Raw genomic sequence first — 20,036 nt, 5'->3', positions numbered from 1 at the left:
TATAGCCAACAGAAAAAAAGCAGAGGCCCGAAAAACAGGTGGGGGTCCTCCACCACCACCACTCACAGAGGCTGAGCAGTTGGCCCTCAGCCAAACCAGTGGGCGCCCTGTGGCTGAAGGCATCTCTGCGGGGACATCCTCTGAGTCAATAACCCCACAAGACACAAGTGCCTACATAAGAGGTAAATTCAAAATAATACATGATGTGCATACATCCTTTCTTCACAGTCACCTTTGCAGTGCTACTCATTCATTTGATAAACTCTTTACCATAATGAATTATTTTGTAGTGAAGTTATTTTCCTACTGATTTTGCCTTCCCTCAGTCTTGGCTGTGTTTGAGAGCATAATGACAATGAAGTGTAAGGTGATTGGTATGTTTGTTAATTGCCATTTGGTCCCTTGTAAGTTATAAGTGACCTGTATAAACCTCATATTCTATCAGTTGATGGTGATGGTGTACTGCATCTGGTGCAGCCTCCTGTTGAGCCAGACCAACATGCAGTTGTGAGTACTCTTAATACTCCACAGATTATATGAGTTTGCAGTAGAACAGCAATGTTGTTAATTTCTTTACTACAGGAAAATAATGAAGAAACATTGACAGCTGTTACAGAGGAGGAAGCAACAGAGACACTTTATGAGGTTTACATCTTACAATGGAAAATATAACAATTGAATAAAATGTGGTACTATAATAAAACCATGGACTTTCTATGTCTCTAACAGAGTGATGATGGAAATGAAGAGGAAGAGGGTCCAGCCACTTCTCCAACAAACCTTTCCTCAGTAGGATGTTCAGCACTGATTTACAACCAACCTAAGTAGGCATGTACTATGAATGTCAATGCTATTTTCTGTGTTTCAATAGCTCCCTGTAAAGCAGCTGTACAAGACCTATTTGATCAAGAAAATAACAAAATGTGACTTGGAAATGGAACACTTCAAGCAGCAGATCCAAAAGACCAAGATTGACATTTCACTGCTGGAACATCAGTTAAGGGTGGGTGAAGTGGTCAGAGATGGACGAATTATTTCAGTGTTTGAACAACATAATAATATACTTATTAATACTTTGTGTACAGGAAATACAGGCGACCAATAAAGCCAGTTGAACAAAAAAATCTGTTTATTCTTCTTTCAACATGTTGAGGTGATGGGTCAAAGGAAATGATTGTGACATATGGTGTCTCTGACTGCGCTTCCATCTTGTATGTCCGTGGGAGGGTCAGGATGTTCATGGTTTGGATCACTGCTGATGTTTGGTTCAGAAGGACAGTGTTCTCCTCTAATTGTGGCAATGTTGTGAAGAATCACACATGCCACAATAATGTCACATGCCCTTTCTGGGGTGACCCTGAGTCTTTGAAGGCACTGGAACCGGGCCTTAAGCATTCCGATAGTCATTTCAACTCTGGCTCTTGTCCTGCAATGAGCCAGATTATATCGCTGCTGTGGGCCCGGTTCAGGGTAAGGGGTAAGCAAATAGGGTAAACATGGATACCCCCCATCACCAAGCAAGTAGCCAGTGAACTCTCCTAAGACAGAAGGATACACTTCAGTTCAAATGTCCCTGTAGCAATTGGTCTTTATATATTTTAAAGTATTTTCAACTCACCATGTCCAAATTTTGTGCTCAGTGTACATTCACAAAAAATTTGTGAGTCATGGACAGAGCCTGGCCACTTGGCTTCCACATTTGTGATAATGTTGGCAGCATCATATATGATCTTCACAGTGCAGAGAACACAAATTAGCATCCATTACTATGATGAAATAATTTGTTAGTTTGAAATGCTACAGGGAGCTATGTACCTGTACATCAATGCTGTGGAAAGACTTCCTGTTCACATAGTCTCCTTCATTTACTGAAGGAGCAATGATTGGAATGTGAGTGCCATCTGTACAGCCAATCACGCCTGGGAACCCTGAAAATACATGTAAAATTTAAGTAGTAGTTCAAGTATCACCACATCATACATTAAGTTTTGTTCATCCTGCTACCTGCAATTTTGTGGAATCCCTCTTTGATAAATCTTGTGGGTCTATGACCGGGGAACACCACAGACGAGTACAGGAGACGTTTCAGTGCAACTGTAACATTCCTGACTGCCCGACAGACGGTAGCCTTGGAAACGTGCTCAGCGTCACCAATATTATACAGAAAGCTCCCGTTTGCAAAAAACCGAAGTGCAATACAAATAATATGCAATGAACTGAGAGCATGTCCGCGATGTGTCACATGAGCAATATTAGGCCTGAAGTTGTTATTCAAATAAATTGTAGATTGTGCTGAAAAACGGTAACGTTCACACAGAAAATCATCAGGAAATGATAAAATGTCCAAACGCGCTCTAATCACTCTCTCCCGGCGGAGAGCTCTGTGGAGAATTTGGGCTTCAACATCTACTGGCTCTCCAAGGAAGGGGCACGCCATGTCTGACACTTCCTACAGTCAGGTTTCCGACAAAGAGGCGGAGAAGGTCAGGGTTAGTTGAAGTAAACCTGCTAGGGGGCAGGTTAGCTTCACGGAGTGTGTCGTCATAGTAACTCGCTCAGAATTAATCTAAACTCGCTTTATGAAACCGAAAACCCAGAGTTTTCGTTAACTCAGGGTATACTTACTCAGAGTTTGCACTAAACCGGCTTTCTGAAACAGGGCCCTGTAAACCAAAAATCCACAAAAAAGATACATGTAGTCGTATATATGTGTAAGATGAGCATGTTTGAACAACTTCACTAAACATAGTTCAATTAAAGAGAAGGAAACTATCAAAGAGATGACGGTCTTTGTCTCCCCAAAACAGCCCTGAAAGAAGTTCGATTATTCCAGTGGGAGGAAACAACAATAACAGTGACTTTCTCTAGATTTTGACCATTAATTTATACCTCTATGTGTAAATTGTGTTTCTTAAAGGAGTTTTTGTTATTGTTTGTTGCATCCGTGTGAGCCAAAACTATTTCCTACATGTCAGAGTGTCGCAGTGTTGCTGCGATTAGCCACAAGGTTCGAGGTTTAAATCTGGTGGCCGTTTGAGGTTGCGATGAAAGAAAGTGTCCTTTTCACATTTGAACTAAACGCAGATGCAAACGAGTTTGTTTTTGTGTTTTTTCCAACAACCTAAGAAAATCAGTTTATATATTTTACCCTTTAACTAAATTTCAATGTTCTCTAGACATCAACCTAAGTCATTGTCAATATCTTTTCAGCTTTTAACTTGTGAAAGTATTTTTGCTTCGTGGGATTTTGCCTCAGTTATAAGAAGCCGTGGGACGACCAAAGATTTTCTTATGCTAAGTAGTGAGTAAGCTACAAATTGATGGTGCAGAAGCACTGTAAAAGATTACCAAGTGATCCCTTTTTTTTTTTTTTTTTTTTTTTTTTTTTTCTAAATGACATCAGAAACAGCAGTATGCGACATTACGTGATGGCAGAGCTTCAGTTCATCCTTTGTCATTTTTTTTTTTTTTTTTTTTTTAATAAATAGGACAGGGGGGATGAATGAGAGAGAGAGGGGGAGAGAAAGAAAGAAAACCAAAGGGGAGAAGAGACGGTGAGAAGGGGGGGGAAGAGAGAGAGAGAAAAAAAAAAGAACTCCTGGGTCACCTGTATGGAGAAAAAAAAAAAAACAAACAAACAAAAACAAACAGAGGAGACAGCAAACAACAAAGAGCAACATAATAATAGAGAAAACAAAGCACCATCACAATAAACTAGCTAGTCATAGATATCAGTATTTACTAAGTAATAAACGATATTGTGCAGCACGCAAGATAGACAGCGCACAGTGTGCTTTGAGGCAGCAGCCAAGAAAGCTTTAGTCCGCGTCTGTGAATACCCATGTGTGCATACCTGTGTGGATCAGCATGCTTGCATTCCAAAGGTTTCTCCATGTAATGATCTGCTAGGGAGTGTGGGGGGGCCACAGCCCCGTCCTCCAGGGTGTGAAGCGGGTAGTGATCCCTGACTGGCAACTATGCTCCCCCAAGACGTTCTCATATGTGGGCGCATTTTGGTCCTTCCTGACTTTTTTGGGTCAAGCTCTGAGTACAAAGTTAGGCCTAACAAGCCCCAAGAACCTAGGTCACATGTGAGAAAAACAGCAAACAACAACCATAACTTTTTTCTCTCTTTTCAGGCTTTTGTTCTACCCTTTTGATAACCTCAAGCACAGGCAGTTACAAGCCAGTGAAAGCCTTCCCTTTGTTTGGGCCCCATGGGTGTTTTGTTTGTTGCCTTCTGACTATGCATGAGATTTTTTCATTCTTTCATTTTTGTTTACGCTTACTTTCATGTGTGGCTGTGTTAAAATGTGGGAAAAAGAAAATAGCCTAATTCAAGTTTGTCTCTCTGAGTTGCTGTAAGTGTAGACTGGAGAGTTTATGTGTCTATGAACACATGAGTTTACACCCAGATAAACTGATGAATGGTTTGTTGGTTTAACCCCACTGTCTCTTTTTGTTTCTCTGTCAAAGTTTGGTGTCTGAGGACACATTCAGTTCTTAGTGAACTCCAGCTGAACTGACTGTACTGAATCATAAATGTCATTGAATGAACCAGAAGCTCCTTTTCTAAGTCTCTCCGTCTGATGATTCAAACTATTGTGAGCTAAATATGGAGAACAGAGTGTGCTACTCAGGGTGAGATTTACTAAAAAGAGCAAATTAGCATGATGACACTATTGCAAAAATGCTGAAAACTTTAGCAGGTAAACAACAAACAGTGTACCAATTTATAATCAGGGACAGGCAGTTTATTGCAGTAATACCTAATTAATGGGGCATAAATAAGAAGACTCGATGAGTACAGTGTAAGTGTAGGATTTATGAATGCGCGTCTCTCCGGAAACAAGAGGGCAGCTCGGGAGCAGCAGCTGAAGAAGAATCGATATAGTCGATATAGATGAAGCATGTCTTGGGACACTGATGTCGACTATGTGTGTGTGTGAGTGATGAAACAAACAGTCCTGAGAAATCTGTAATAAAAAAAGCTACTTTTCTTTACAATATGCTGCAAAAATGATAAAATGATAAATAAATAAATAAAAGCGATACGAATCAAAAGAATGACAATGCTTTAAAGTTTAGTTGGGGACTGATAAAAGACACTGATATTGCAGCTATATAAATTTTATATCTATATGATACATTTATTATTTAGCATGTTTATTTATATCAATATACTGCATTAAACGAAGATTTTATTTGACTTTATTTTAGCAATTTTTGTTTATTGTTGTTGTTTTTCCCAACAATACAATCACAATTATTTTCTTTCTTCACTGATCATATCAAGACTTAGAACAGTTTAATCAAAGCAAAAATTTGCATGTCATATCACGATTGCCTGAGGTTACAGTTGAGATTAGGTTTGGGGTTCCCACTGGTGACAACTTAGACCTCCAGTGATAACTTTCTATTTTTAGTCTATTTCATCTGCATTTTTGACACTTCCTAACCTAAAAACACAAACCTCAACACTACACTGTAAAAAATTGCGTAGAAAAACAGAAAAACGGTAAGTTTGATAATTTTAGTTTGTGGACCTTTCCGTCAAGCTTCAAGGCTCTTTATTTGTCACGTGCATAGTTATACAAGTATAACACACAGTGAAATGTAGCCTGACACGCTCCTCGACATGGGGGGGGGGGGGGGGGGGGGGGGGTAGAGGAAGAACATTATATATATATATACATTATATATATACATTGGGCGAATGTGCAGTAGTAGCAGCAAGCAGGTGAATTCTGTACATTAATATGAATAGACATCTGACTATTTTACAGGATAGACAATGTAAACATATTTAAAATTAAAGGAATTTGAAATGTACATTGTGCCTTGGTTTAGTGTCTGGAAGAGTCCTGACTCAGTCAATTATAGATGATGTGAGAGGGCGGGTGTGTGTGTTTAGGGCACGGATGGCTTGGGGATAGAAGCTCCTCTTGAGTCTCTCTGTCCTTGCCCGGATGATGCGGAACCTTCTACCAGATTGCAGAAGTTGGAACAGTTTGTTGCCAGGATGGGACGGGTCCTTCAGTATCTGCGCTGCTCTAGTCCGGCATCTCCTGGTGTAGGTGTCCTGAAGCGGGGGGAGAGCAATCCTGCAGCAGCGTTCTGCTGTACGGATCACTCTCTGGAGAGCTTTTTGGTCCTTCACACAGCTGTTCCCAAACCACGATGTCATGTTCTGTGTGAGGATGCTCTCCACAGCGCCTGTATAGAAAATCCTGAGCATCTTTGGAGAGACCCCGAACTTCCTCAGTTGTCGTAGGTGATACAGGCGCTGCCTAGCCTTTCTGGTCAGGACCTGAATGTGGGCAGCCCATGTCAGGTCTGAGGAGATGTGGACACCAAGATACTTGAAGGACTGCACCCTCTCCACTGGAGCTCCATTGATGATAATGGGCTTGTAGTCTCTGTGCTGACCCCTTCTGAAGTCCACCACCAGCTCCTTGGTCTTGCCGACGTTCAGCTGGAGGTGGTTGTCCTGGCACCACGATGCCAGATTCTTCACTTCATCCATGTTATTCAAAGATGGCGCAGGAGTGACGGCAGCCTTTCCAAGTAGCTCTGCAACACCGCACCTTTTTTGTTAACTTTAACTTTTTTAGACTAGGCTTTTCAAACTTTTTTTCACCTTCCTCTACTTATACCTCTTAGATATAGCGATACAAGATGGATAATGCACTTTTTAAAACTTCTGGATCCAGTTCCTTCATCTATTCGAGAGCGGAGCTGCTGGCACTAAAAACAAAGGGACAGACCGGCATGCGACACAACATCCCGGCCGAGCTAAAGAGGAGCTACAGAGGCTGCAAAGCTGGAGCGAGGAGAGCGGATCACCGGAGGCGATTCAAACCATCAATCCCGACAGTGATCATGGGCAACGTGAACTCGTTACAGAATAAGATTGATGAACTGTGCGCTCTGAACAACCACAGACTATACCGTGAGTGCAGCTTGTTTATCTTCACGGAGACGTGGCTAACCGAGCTAACGCCGCAGGCTAACGTAGACCTATGCGGTTTCACATCCGTGAGAGCCGATAGGGACACGCAGGCCAGCGGAAAAAGCAGAGGTGGGGGACTCATTGTCTACGTTAACAACAGATACTGTAACCCTGGACACGTCTCCGTTAAAGTTTCGGTATGCCGTCCGGACCTGGAGCTGCTAGCTGTTAGCTTGCGGCCATATTATCTACCTCGGGAGTTCAGTCATGTGATCTGTGTGTGTGTTTACATCCCTCCGAGGGCCGACGCAACAGCTGCCTGTGAGAAAATACACACAGTCACAGGAAGACTTCAGACACAAAACCCCGAGGCTTTCATTATTATATCTGGAGACTAACCATGCCACACTGGACTCTACTCTGGCTGCTTTTCACCAGTTTGTGAATTGTCCCACAAGAAACAACAGGACAATTGACCTACTGTAGGCTAATGTGAGAGATGCATACAGAGCCACCCCCCTCCCCCCACTAGGGAAGTCAGACCACAACCTGGTTTACCTACAGCCACAATACACACCCCTCGTCCAAAGGCAGCCGGTCACAACGCGCTCCATCCGGAGATGGACCCCAGAAAAGGAGGATGCTCTGAGGGACTGTTATGACACCACAGACTGGGATGTGCTCCTGAGCCCACATGGTGAGGACATAGAGGGGGCGACACACTGTCTTACAGACTACCTCAACTTTTATGTGGACACGGTCGCCCCTGCTAAGACAGTACGGTGTTATCCTAATAACAAACCGTGGGTAACACAGGAAGTCAAAGCTGTCCTCAACATGAAGAAGAAGGCTTTCAGGAGCAAAGTGAAGGAGGAGATGAAAGCAGCACAGCGGGAGGTGAAACGCTGCCTGAGGGAAGCAAAGGACACCTACAGTGGGGCAAAAAAGTATTTAGTCAGCCACCGATTGTGCAAGTTCCCCCACTTAAAATGATGACAGAGGTCAGTAATTTGCACCAGAGGTACACTTCAACTGTGAGAGACAGAATGTGAAAAAAAAATCCATGAATTCACATGGTAGGATTTGTAAAGAATTTATTTGTAAATCAGGGTGGAAAATAAGTATTTGGTCAATAACAAAAATACAACTCAATACTTTGTAACATAACCTTTGTTGGCAATAACAGAGGTCAAACATTTACTATAGGTCTTTACCAGGTTTGCACACACAGTAGCTGGTATTTTGGCCCATTCCTCCATGCAGATCTTCTCGAGAGCAGTGATGTTTTGGGGCTGTCGCCGAGCAACACGGACTTTCAACTCCCGCCACAGATTTTCTATGGGGTTGAGGTCTGGAGACTGGCTAGGCCACTCCAGGACTTTCAAATGCTTCTTACGGAGCCACTCCTTTGTTGCCCGGGCGGTGTGTTTTGGATCATTGTCATGTTGGAAGACCCAGCCTCATTTCATCTTCAAAGTTCTCACTGATGGAAGGAGGTTTTGGCTCAAAATCTCACGATACATGGCCCCATTCATTCTGTCCTTAACACGGATCAGTCGTCCTGTCCCCTTGGCAGAAAAACAGCCCCATAGCATGATGTTTCCACCCCCATGCTTCACAGTAGGTATGGTGTTCTTGGGATGCAACTCAGTATTCTTCTTCCTCCAAACACGACGAGTTGAGTTTATACCAAAAAGTTCTACTTTGGTTTCATCTGACCACATGACATTCTCCCAATCCTCTGCTGTATCATCCATGTGCTCTCTGGCAAACTTCAGACGGGCCTGGACATGCACTGGCTTCAGCAGCGGAACACGTCTGGCACTGCGGGATTTGATTCCCTGCCGTTGTAGTGTGTTACTGATGGTGACCTTTGTTACTTTGGTCCCAGCTCTCTGCAGGTCATTCACCAGGTCCCCCCGTGTGGTTCTGGGATCTTTGCTCACCGTTCTCATGATCATTTTGACCCCACGGGATGAGACCTTGCGTGGAGCCCCAGATCGAGGGAGATTATCAGTGGTCTTGTATGTCTTCCATTTTCTGATGATTGCTCCCACAGTTGATTTTTTTCACACCAAGCTGCTTGCCTATTGTAGATTCACTCTTCCCAGTCTGGTGCAGGTCTACAATACTTTTCCTGGTGTCCTTCGAAAGCTCTTTGGTCTTGGCCATAGCGGAGTTTGGAGTCTGACTGTTTGAGGCTGTGGACAGGTGTCTTTTATACAGATGATGAGTTCAAACAGGTGCCATTCATACAGGTAACGAGTGGGGGACAGAAAAGCTTCTTACAGAAGACGTTACAGGTCTGTGAGAGCCAGAGATTTTCCTTGTTTGAGGTGACCAAATACTTATTTTCCACCCTAATTTACGAATAAATTCTTTACAAATCCTACCATGTGAATTCATGGATTTTTTTTTCACATTCTGTCTCTCACAGTTGAAGTGTACCTCTGGTGCAAATTACTGACCTCTGTCATCATTTTAAGTGGGGGAACTTGCACAATCGGTGGCTGACTAAATACTTTTTTGCCCCACTGTACAGGAGGAAGGTGGAGCAGAAGTTGGAGAGGAACAATATGAGGGAGGTCTGGAATGGTGTGAAAACCATCACAGGCCACAACACCAAGAAAAGCACAGTGGGGGGGACTGTGGAGAAGGCAAACGAACTCAACAACTTCTTCAACAGGTTTGACCAGCCCACAACCCCCCCACCCTCACCCTCACCTTCACTACAGAGTCCAATCCCCACTCTCCTACCTCCCTCGCTTCCCCCCCTTCCTGACACCATGACACCCCCCTCCTCCAATCCCTCTCTCAGCAGCAAGACATCTCCCCCCCTCCCCTCCTCCCAAACATCTCCCAGTGTCACAGTGGATCAGGTCAGGAGACAACTGAGGAAGCTTTGCCCCAGAAAGGCAGCAGGCCCAGACAAGGTGTGTCCTAGGATGCTAAAGGCGTGTGCTGCTGAACTTGGGGAGCCGCTACAACGAGTCTTCAACCTCAGTCTGCGACTGGGGAGAGTGCCCGCCCTATGGAAGACATCCTGCATCGTCCCGGTCCCCAAAAAGAACCGGCCCAATGAGCTGAATGACTTCCGACCGGTGGCACTGACGTCACATCTTATGAAGACTCTAGAGCGGCTCTTCCTCAACCTCCTCCGACCACAGGTACAACATGCCCAGGACCCACTACAGTTTGAATACAAGGCGGGTGTCGGAGTGGAGGATGCCATCCTGTACCTCCTACACAGAGCCCACTCACACCTGGATGGGGGAAAAGGCACGGTCAGGATCCTGTTTCTTGACTTTTCCAGTGCCTTTAATACCATCCGGCCCTGTATGCTTCAGGAAAAACTGAACAGGATGGAGGTGGACCCCTGCCTGGTTGCTTGGATCTCCGACTACCTCACCGACAGACCACAGTACGTCAGGCTGAAGGACATCACGTCTGACACAGTGGTCAGCAGCACAGGAGCACCACAGGGAACTGTGCTGTCCCCTCTTCTCTTCACCCTGTACACCTCTGACTTCTGCTACAACTCTGAATTATGCCACATTCAGAAGTTTGCAGACGACACAGCCATCATGGGGTGTATCTGGGATGATCAGGAAGAGGAGTACAGAAGTCTGGTGAGGAACTTTGTCGCATGGAGTCACACAAACCACCTGCAACTCAACACCTCAAAGACTAAGGAACTGGTTGTGGACTTCGGGAGGTCTAGAGCAGGTCCACTGCCGGTTCAGATAGAGGGGGAGGAGGTGGAGGTGGTCAACAAGTACAAGTACCTCGGGCTGTGGGTGGACAATAAACTGGACTGGTCATGCAACACAGAGCACCTGTATAAAAAAGCCCAAAGCCGACTGTACTTCCTCAGGAGGCTGAGGTCTTTTAACATCTGCAGGAAGCTCCTGAGGATGTTTTACCAGTCGGTGGTTGCTGGAGTACTTTTCTATGCTGTGGTGTGCTGGGGGAGCAGCACAGCAAAGAAGGACTCATCCAGGCTGGAGAAACTGATCAGGAGGGCTAGCTCTGTGGTCGGCATGAAGCTGGACACTCTGGTGACAGTGGCAGAGAAAAGGACATTAAAGAAACTGATGGACATTATGGACAATGCCAGGCATCCTCTGCACACGGCCATTAACAACCAGAAGAGTCTGTTCAGTGACAGGTTGCTTCTCCCAAAGACAAGAACTAACAGACTTAAAAACTCCTTTGTCCCACACGCCATCAGACTGTTTAACTCCTCTCTGGAGGGGAGAGGGAGGGGAAACAGGAGGACAAAGGAGGGGGGAACAACTAAGCTGTAGTGCCTCTTCACCTCACTGTACAATACCTTTTGTGCAATACTTTTTGTAAATAGTCAACAGTGCAATAGACCTCAATACTTGAAATGTGCAATTCACTTGTATTTTTATTTTTATTCCTATTTATTCTATTTATCCCCTTCATATATTTTATTTATATTGTCTCTGTATTTATATGTGTGTGTGTGTGTGTGTGTGTGTGTGTGTGTGTGTGTGTATATATATATATATATATATATATATATATATATATATATATATATATATATATATATACATAATATTCTGTAACTCTGTAACTTCTGTCGGTGCTGTGCTTTTTTGGAAATCGAATTTCCCAGAGGAACCCACCCGAGGGATTAATAAAGTTCTATCTAATCTAATCTAATCTAATGTAGGCCGCCTCATCGTTGTTGGAGATGGCACCCAACACCACTGTGTCGTCAGCAAACTTCACAATGGTGTAGGAGCCATGGGTGGCCACACAGTCTGAAGTGTAGAGGGAGTAGAGCAGTGGCGAGAGGACACATCCCTGAGGTGCTCCTGTGTTGATGGTGATGCTGTTAGAGACGCATCTACCCACCCTCACCACCTGAGTTCTTTTTTTTTTTTTTTTTTTTTTTTTTTCCGCCTGTCCCATTTGGTTCTTTAGCCATCAGAATTGTTGTCTGAAGACCAACAAGGATACCCAATGGATTTACTTTGCCAAATGGATCATCGTGGCATTGCCGTATTGGTCCATTTGGTCGATCTTTGTCTTTATTATTTATTATATTTTATTTTCAGATGTTACAGACGGGACAGACATGAGTGAGAGATAGGAAAGGGAGAAAGAAAGAGGAAGGAAAGGAAAAACAGAAGGGGAGAGGGACCGTGAGAAAGGGGGGGAGAAAAAAAATAAAAATCTCCTGGATCACCTGTTGAGAGAAGAATAGAAAACAAGCAAAAAAAGACAAAAAAACAAAAAACAAAGCAACATACTAAACACAACACCATCGCATTAATCTAGCTAAGTGTAAACAGCAGTAAATACTAAATATTCAATGTTGTTATGCAGCACGCAGGACAGATGTGCTTCGAAGTAGCAGCCAAGAAAGGTGTAATTTGGGTCTACGAGCAGTGAACACCCGTGTGCATACCTGTGTGGATCAGCGCGCTTGTATTCCAAAGGTTTCTCCATGTAACGATCTGCTAGGGAGTGTGGGGGGGCCACAGCCCCGTCCTCCAGGGTGTGAAGCAGGTATGGAGGAGATCAAAACTCCAGACATCCAGAGGCCCCCAGAGCACAAGAAACCATGGAAGACCAACAGAGGGGCAGCCGCGCCACTGTTCCAGTAAGAGCTGAGGAGAGTCCCAGATGAGGGTTCACTCAGCAGCCGCGGAGCAGAAGCCAGGGGGAGTTGCAGTGACGCGCCCGTGAGCTCCGCCGGCCGCCAGCTGTGCCTGAGTGACCGAGCCCCAGGCCGAGAGGCCGGGGGCACCCCACCCCCGAAGGGGCCCGAGCGAGCCCCAGGCTCCAGGCCCCGATAAGCGGCCGCCAAGGAGTGAGCCGGTGTGTACCTGGACGCCCATCCCCAGACACAAGGAACCACCAACGCACCGACACCTGAGGGAGTCCGCCACCGGCAGGGGAAGTGGTGGTAGGTGGAGATAGGCCTCCAAACCTTGGAGGGCCTGAGGTGTCCCCAGAGAGGTGGCGTCTGATACCCAACCTGACATATAGACACAGACATACAGGCACACACAGACACAAACATCCATTCCCCCCCTCATGCTCTCATATGCACTCACTCCACACTCAACCAACGTGGAGACAGACATAAAGAGACGCTGTACACACGATCACACTCCCCAAGCGTACTCTACAAACCGGGTCTAGGTACCCTTGCCCCTGGAGGGGGGAACTGCACCCAGACCCAGGTGGTGTTACCCTTTTCCATGCGGTGGGGAGAGGCAGACCACCCCGACTCCGTAGCAGCAGGGAGGCCCCACACTCCAGACCGCAGTCGGACGGCCAACTCACCACCTGAGTTCTGCCAGTGAGGAAGTCCAACACCCATGCACACAGACGGCTGTTGAGATCCCTGAGCTTTGTGAACAGTCTGCAGGGCACTATCGTGTTAAACACTGAACTGTAATCAACAAACAGCATTCGCACATAGTTACCCTGTTTCTTGTCCACGTGGCTGAGAGTGGTGTGTAGGACGTGGGCGATGGCATCCTCTGTGGATCTGTTGGATCTGTTGGCGAACTGCAGCGGATCTGTGGTGTCTGGGATGGAGGAGGAGATGATGTTCTTCAGCAGCCTCTCAAACACCTTCATTACTACAGAGGTCAGTGCAACTGGCTGGTAATCGTTCAGGGATGAGGGTTTGCTGTTCTTGGGCACAGGGATGATGGTGGATCTTTTGAAGCATGTGGGGACCACAGACTTCGCCAGGGACTCGTTGAAGATGTAAGTGAACACACCTGCTAACTGGTCAGCACAGCAGCGCAGCAGACGGCCGGTGATGCCGTCTGGCCCCGCCGCTTTCCTTGTGTTCACTCTCCTCAATGCCGCTCGGACGTCATGCTCCACGATGCTGGTCACCGGTCTCTCGCTGATGACGTCACTGTCCTTGGTAGTCAGGCGGTAGATAGCATTAGCCGCCTGGCTAACCTCAAAACGGGCGTAGAACTGATTCAGCTCGTTGGTGAATGCAGAGTCGGCGTTGATCGGCGCAGTGTCCCTGGCTTTGTAGTCCGTAATGGTGCGTAGTCCGTGCCACATACTCCGTGTGTCGCCCTGGTGGAAGCGGGACTCCACACGTTCCCGGTACTGGCGTTTGGCATCTCTCACTGCGCGCTGCACGCCGTATGAGGCCGCTTTGTAGGCGCTCATATCGCCAGTGGCGAGACCCGCGTTGTAGGAGGCGGTCCTGGCGTTTACTGCAGCGCGGATCGATCTGTCCATCCACAGTTTCTGGTTTGGGAATGTGGTGACTCTCGCAGTGGGGATAATCTCCTCCGCTAGCATATTGACGAAGCATACTGCTACTTCCGTAAACTCGTTGATGTCGACTGCGCATGCTCTGAACATGTCCCAATCGACGTCGTTGAGTGCGTCCTGTAGCGTAGCTTCTGTTTCGGCAGTCCACCGTTTTACCTCCCTCGTGGTCACGTCTTCCCTCCGTATGTTTTGTTTATACTGGGGAATGAGGAAGATGGCGTTGTGGTCTGACTTCCCAAAAGCCGGGTGTGAGACAGCTTTGTAGCCCTGCTTGTATGCCGTGTAGCAGTGATCCAAAATTCGATCCCCTCTCGTTGGACACGAGACATGCTGGTAAAAGTTTGGCATGACTTGTCTGAGGTTCGCTTTGTTAAAGTCTCCTGCTACAATGAGGGCTGCGCCCGGGTCCTTGTTTTGAAGCGAGCTCAGCACATCATGTAATTCGGACAAAGCCATACCTGTGTCCGCTTGGGGTGGGATGTAGACCGCCGTGGCGATGACTGAGGTGAACTCACGGGGCAGATAGAAAGCACTTAATGTTCAGGAACTCCAGATGTGGCGAGCAGCCGCTGGAGAGAGTAGAAATGCTCCTGGCATCACACTGCTTTCTATTTATCATGAAACACACTCCCCCACCTTTGGTTTTGTTCGACTCTGCCGTTCTGTCCGCGCGGAGCACAAAGAATGAATCCGACGGAGTTACGGCCTGGTCCGACACAGTGGGGGTCAGCCATGTCTCCGTGAAGCACAGAATGTTGCAGTCCCTCATGTCACGTTGGAAGGTGACCCTTGCTCTTAGGTCATCGAGCTTGTTCTCCATGGATTGTACATTGGCCAGTAGGATACTGGGCAGTGGTGCGCGATGCGCCTGCTGTCTCAGTCTGTTCCTAATACCAGCGCGTTTCCCCCGGCGCTTCTTTGTTCTGCGCCTCGGATGAGCGGCCCGTCCTTTGTTGTTCTCCGCGCCGCGTAGAATCTCTGGCGGCCAGGAAGGGTCGGGTTTAAAAGTGTCCAAGATTAGATGTGCAACCTTGGCACCGATGTTTACAAGTGATCCGCTGTCGTATACTATAAGACTAGAGGATTTTGGGATGTAAGCCAGAGCAAAAAATAAGTAAAAAACAAGAAAAGTGGATGGTTGGAGCAGAGCGGTCAGGAAAGCGTCTGGACTTGGCCGTGCCATCTTGTCAGTGATGAAATGGAAAATTCTGTTGATTTAGAGCATATTCTCTGTAGTATTTTTTGGACATTTCCTTCAACTCTTAAATGGAAAATTCAGTTTATTGACAGTATATTTTCTCTACCATTAGCAAACATTTTCTGTTAATAGAAAAATGGAAAATACTCTTTAAATCACATTTCAGGCACTTTTTTTTTTTTACCGTGACTCATCAAATGTACTTCTTTATATCGTTAACCATACATTTTTTATACAAATGAAACTTTGAACACCATTAACTCAAACATTTTTTAATTTACAGTTCTTAAATTCATCTGTGTTAGTAGAACAAACATGCTGGTATGTTAAATAGCCTTTTATTCTCCTTAACTCAAAAATTATAATAAAATATAATGAAAGCATCCATTTCCACATAAGATGAATAAACAGCAAAATAACACAATCGTTACAATTTTGGCATTTTTATTTTACTTGAAATCATTTTGTTCTCATGTAAATGTGTTCATATGCATTCAAGTGGCTCCAAAGTGTTTTCTTCCAACAGGATACCGGACAAACAAACACTTAAAAATATCCAGAATGCCTTTAAGCTAGAATCACTGCCTTGTGGTTGTTAACAGTTAAGTCGTGGTTTAAATCCATGTCTGTGCACAGTATACACACGTAGTCAGTTATGACCAAAAACTCACCTTTGATTACTGACTTGCATTTACTTCATCAGTGAATCTGAGTGAACATTTGTCCTGCATTAACACTGTGGCGTCTTTACCTTACAATATAAAGTGACTTGAGACAAGATTTGTTGACTGTTAACTGGTGCTATATGAATAAAACTGAACAGATCTAAAGGTGTTCCTGAAATTTGGGTTTATTAGAACAGGACAGATGGATGACCACAGCCCTCTGAGCACAAGGCTAACAGCACGTTCCCTCCATATATTAAAAACTAAAATACACAGAATAAAACACGGAGACTTTTAAACTATAAACAGCAGCTAAGTGAATAACGATCTGTGTCCACACTCCTCCTGTGTCCACAAATCCTCAGCAGTGACAATGCTTAAACACCACAGTTCAAAATCCTCAGTGCACACCTTTTTTCTCCGCTGTGCTTAAGATGCTCTCAGCTGTTTAACTTTAGGTAGGGGAGAAAGGTTTGACATATTTCACAAGCAGTAAATGTTAAAGAAGCCTCTGAAAATGAGGTCACGGTTACTTCCTAAGAAAACACCTCTGCTTGTGCTCACAGACTAAATTGCAACAAATAGGACAATAATAAGACAAGACGACTAGGTGACACCAGAGGCTAGGACAGGAGCAAGCATGAAGTGAGACGCTGTGTGTGTGTGTACATGTGTGCACACATGTTCTTGGTACCTCTCTTCATATACCAGTGTGACAAAGTCCTGTATGCAGCCTTCAGTCTGCATGTTCAGTCAGTCATTTTTACAGTCATTATGACCCTTTGCATTTTAAAAATGATCTGTGTTAAAATAAAATGCACACATTTTCTATTTTTTTTCTTAAATGGGTAAGTTCATTCTGTTATTAACTTTGCATTATGGGAGGCAAAAAGAATTAAAAAAAAGGACAATTTCTACTTAGAACTGCCAATGAAATCATTTTAAACTCACAGAAAGGAATGTAATATAACACAAAATTGTGATGTTAAAACTATTAAAATGTGTTGTTGACCTACAATCTGTCTCTCATAAATGATATGAAATCATTTTGAGACAGAAAGAACACACACATCAGTTTTTGGCAAAAGTCGCTTTGAACACAGCAGGTAACATAATACAGCAATTTCGTTAATTTTATAGATGACTTTATTATAATTTTATTATTTAACTTTATTTATTTAACTTTATACCTTTATTCATATAATATGTAAATCATGTAAAATACAGCTTGCTCTGTAGTATAAACAAGAATATTAGACATTAAAAAAACAAACAAACATTGGCAACATACATTTTGATATGGGTGGTCCCATAGCATTAGCTGAGATAACTAGATGTGATTGATAAATAAATAAATGTAGATGGTCCCTCTGAGAATAATTACTGTAGTGCCAAATGAGTTGTGGATGTGATATTGAGCCTGGTCACAGCCGGGAAGGGTGTGATAATATGCATGAGGAGGTTGCTGGATGTACAGAGCAGTGAGGGAACTATAGCTGAACTGACCTGAGAGTGGAATACTAATCCAAGTAAAATCAGGTTCACAGCTGTATTTGATTGTTTGTTTTTAATCTTTATCAATTATTATTAACCTTTCTTATTCTGACACCCATCCATCCATTCTCTTCTGCTTATCTGCTCCAGGGTCACGGGGAGAACAAGGAAACTTCTTATTATATATATAACACCCAGCACGCCCCTGCGGGCGGTTTATCCTTCAAGCTCGGGTCCTCTACCAGAGGCCTGGGAGCTTGAGGGTCCTGCGCAGTATCTTAGCTGTTCCCAGGACTGCGCTCTTCTGGACAGAGATCTCCGATGTTGTTCCTGGGATCTGCTGGAGCCACTCGCCTAGCTTGGGAGTCACCGCACCTAGTGCTCCGATTACCACGGGGACCACCGTTACCTTCACCCTCCACATCCTCTCGAGCTCTTCTCTGAGCCCTTGGTATTTCTCCAGCTTCTCGTGCTCCTTCTTCCTGATATTGCTGTCATTCGGAACCGCTACATCGATCACTACGGCCGTCTTCTTCTGTTTGTCTACCACCACTATGTCCGGTTGGTTAGCCACCACCATTTTGTCCGTCTGTATCTGGAAGTCCCACAGGATCTTAGCTCGGTCATTCTCCACCACCCTTGGGGGCATCTCCCATTTTGACCTCGGGACTTCCAGGTTATACTCGGCACAGATGTTCCTGTACACTATGCCGGCCACTTGGTTATGGCGTTCCATGTATGCCTTGCCTGCTAGCATCTTGCACCCTGCTGTTATGTGCTGGATTGTCTCTGGGGCATCTTTACACAGCCTGCACCTGGGGTCTTGCCTGGTGTGATAGACCCCAGCCTCTATGGATCTTGTACTCAGAGCTTGTTCTTGTGCTGCCATGATTAGTGCCTCTGTGCTGTCTTTCAGTCCAGCTTTGTCCAGCCACTGGTAGGATTTCTGGATATCAGCCACCTCCTCTATCTGCCGGTGGTACATACCGTGCAGGGGCCTGTCCTTCCATGATGGTTCCTCGTCTCCCTCCTCTTTCTTGGGTTTCTGCTGCCTGAGGTATTCACTGAGCACTCGGTCAGTTGGGGCCATCTTCCCAATGTATTCTTGGATGTTCCTTGTCTCATCCTGGACTGTGGTGCTGACACTCACCAGTCCCCGACCCCCTTCCTTCCGCTTAGCGTACAGCCTCAGGGTGCTGGACTTGGGGTGAAACCCTCCATGCATGGTAAGGAGCTTTCTTGTCTTTATGTCAGTGGCTTCTATCTCCTCCTTTGGCCAGCCTATTACCCCAGCAGGGTACCTGATCACGGGCAGGGTGTACGTGTTGATGGCCCGGATCTTGTTCTTACCATTCAGCTGACTCCTCAGGACTTGCCTGACCCTCTGCAGGTACTTGGTGGTTGCAGCCTTTCTAGCGGCCCATTTGCCTGCGGGATCCCCAGGTACTTGTAACTGTCCTCTATGTCTGCAATGTTGCCTTCTGGTAGTTCAATCCCCTCAGTTCTGACTACCTTCCCTCTCTTTGTTACCATCCGACTACACTTCTCCAGTCCGAACGACATTCCAATGTCATTGCTGTATAGCCTGGTAGTGTGGATCCGTGAATCGATGTCTCGTTCACTCTTGGCATACAGCTTGATGTCATCCATGTACAGGAGGTGGCTGACAACTGCTCCGTTCCGTAGTCGGTATCCGTAGCCAGTCTTGTTAATGATCTCACTGAGGGGGTTCAGGCCTATGCAGAACAGCAGTGGGGACAGAGCATCTCCTTGGTAGATCCCGCACTTGATGGCGACTTGTGCTATGGGCTTGGAGTTGGCCTCTAGTGTTGTACGCCACATCCCCATTGAGTTCCTGATGAAGGCTCTTAGGGTCCCATTGATCTTGTACAATTCTAGGCATTTCAGTATCCAGCTGTGGGGCATTGAGTCATAGGCCTTCTTGTAATCAATCCAGGCAGTGCACAGGTTGGTCAGTCTGGTCTTGCAGTCTCGGCTGACTGTTCTGTCTACCAGTAGCTGGTGTTTTGCGCCTCTGGTATTCTTGCCAATTCCTTTCTGTGTCCCGCTCATGTATTGACCCATGTGCCTGTTCATCTTAGCCGATATGATGCCTGACAGGAGCTTCCATGTAGTACTGAGGCAGGTTATTGGTCGGTAGTTGTATATATATATATATATATATATATAATGAAAGAACCCCAGAACCTTAATCGTTTGTAAATCTAATAAAACCTCAAAGCATCTTAAATTCTTATTTTGTCGAGTCATCTGGCAGTTCCAGTGTTAAGCTAATTAGAAACTAAATTGTCTCCAGAGAAATAAAAAGCCAGTAATACAAAATCAGCACGGCCAGTTTATTGTTGGACAGGTTTCATATTGTTTAAACACAATAAAACTGCTGACATTGTTGCACCGAATAAGAAAATTGGCA

General features: G+C 45.3%; 1 long non-coding RNA gene across 1 annotated transcript; it reads left to right on the top strand.

Annotated features, from left to right (window-relative positions):
* Window positions 1-617: 617 nt before the first annotated feature.
* Window positions 618-916, top strand: LOC113027790 (uncharacterized). The gene is made up of 3 exons (XR_003273134.1): window positions 618-645; window positions 730-789; window positions 872-916. It is a non-coding gene; the product is annotated as an uncharacterized LOC113027790 (long non-coding RNA).
* The last annotated feature ends 19,120 nt before the right edge of the window (window positions 917-20,036 follow it).

Source organism: Astatotilapia calliptera, chromosome 8 (assembly GCF_900246225.1).
Source record: "Astatotilapia calliptera chromosome 8, fAstCal1.2, whole genome shotgun sequence".
Taxonomy (NCBI): domain Eukaryota; kingdom Metazoa; phylum Chordata; class Actinopteri; order Cichliformes; family Cichlidae; genus Astatotilapia; species Astatotilapia calliptera.
This window is presented reverse-complemented; position numbering and strand designations above follow the sequence as displayed.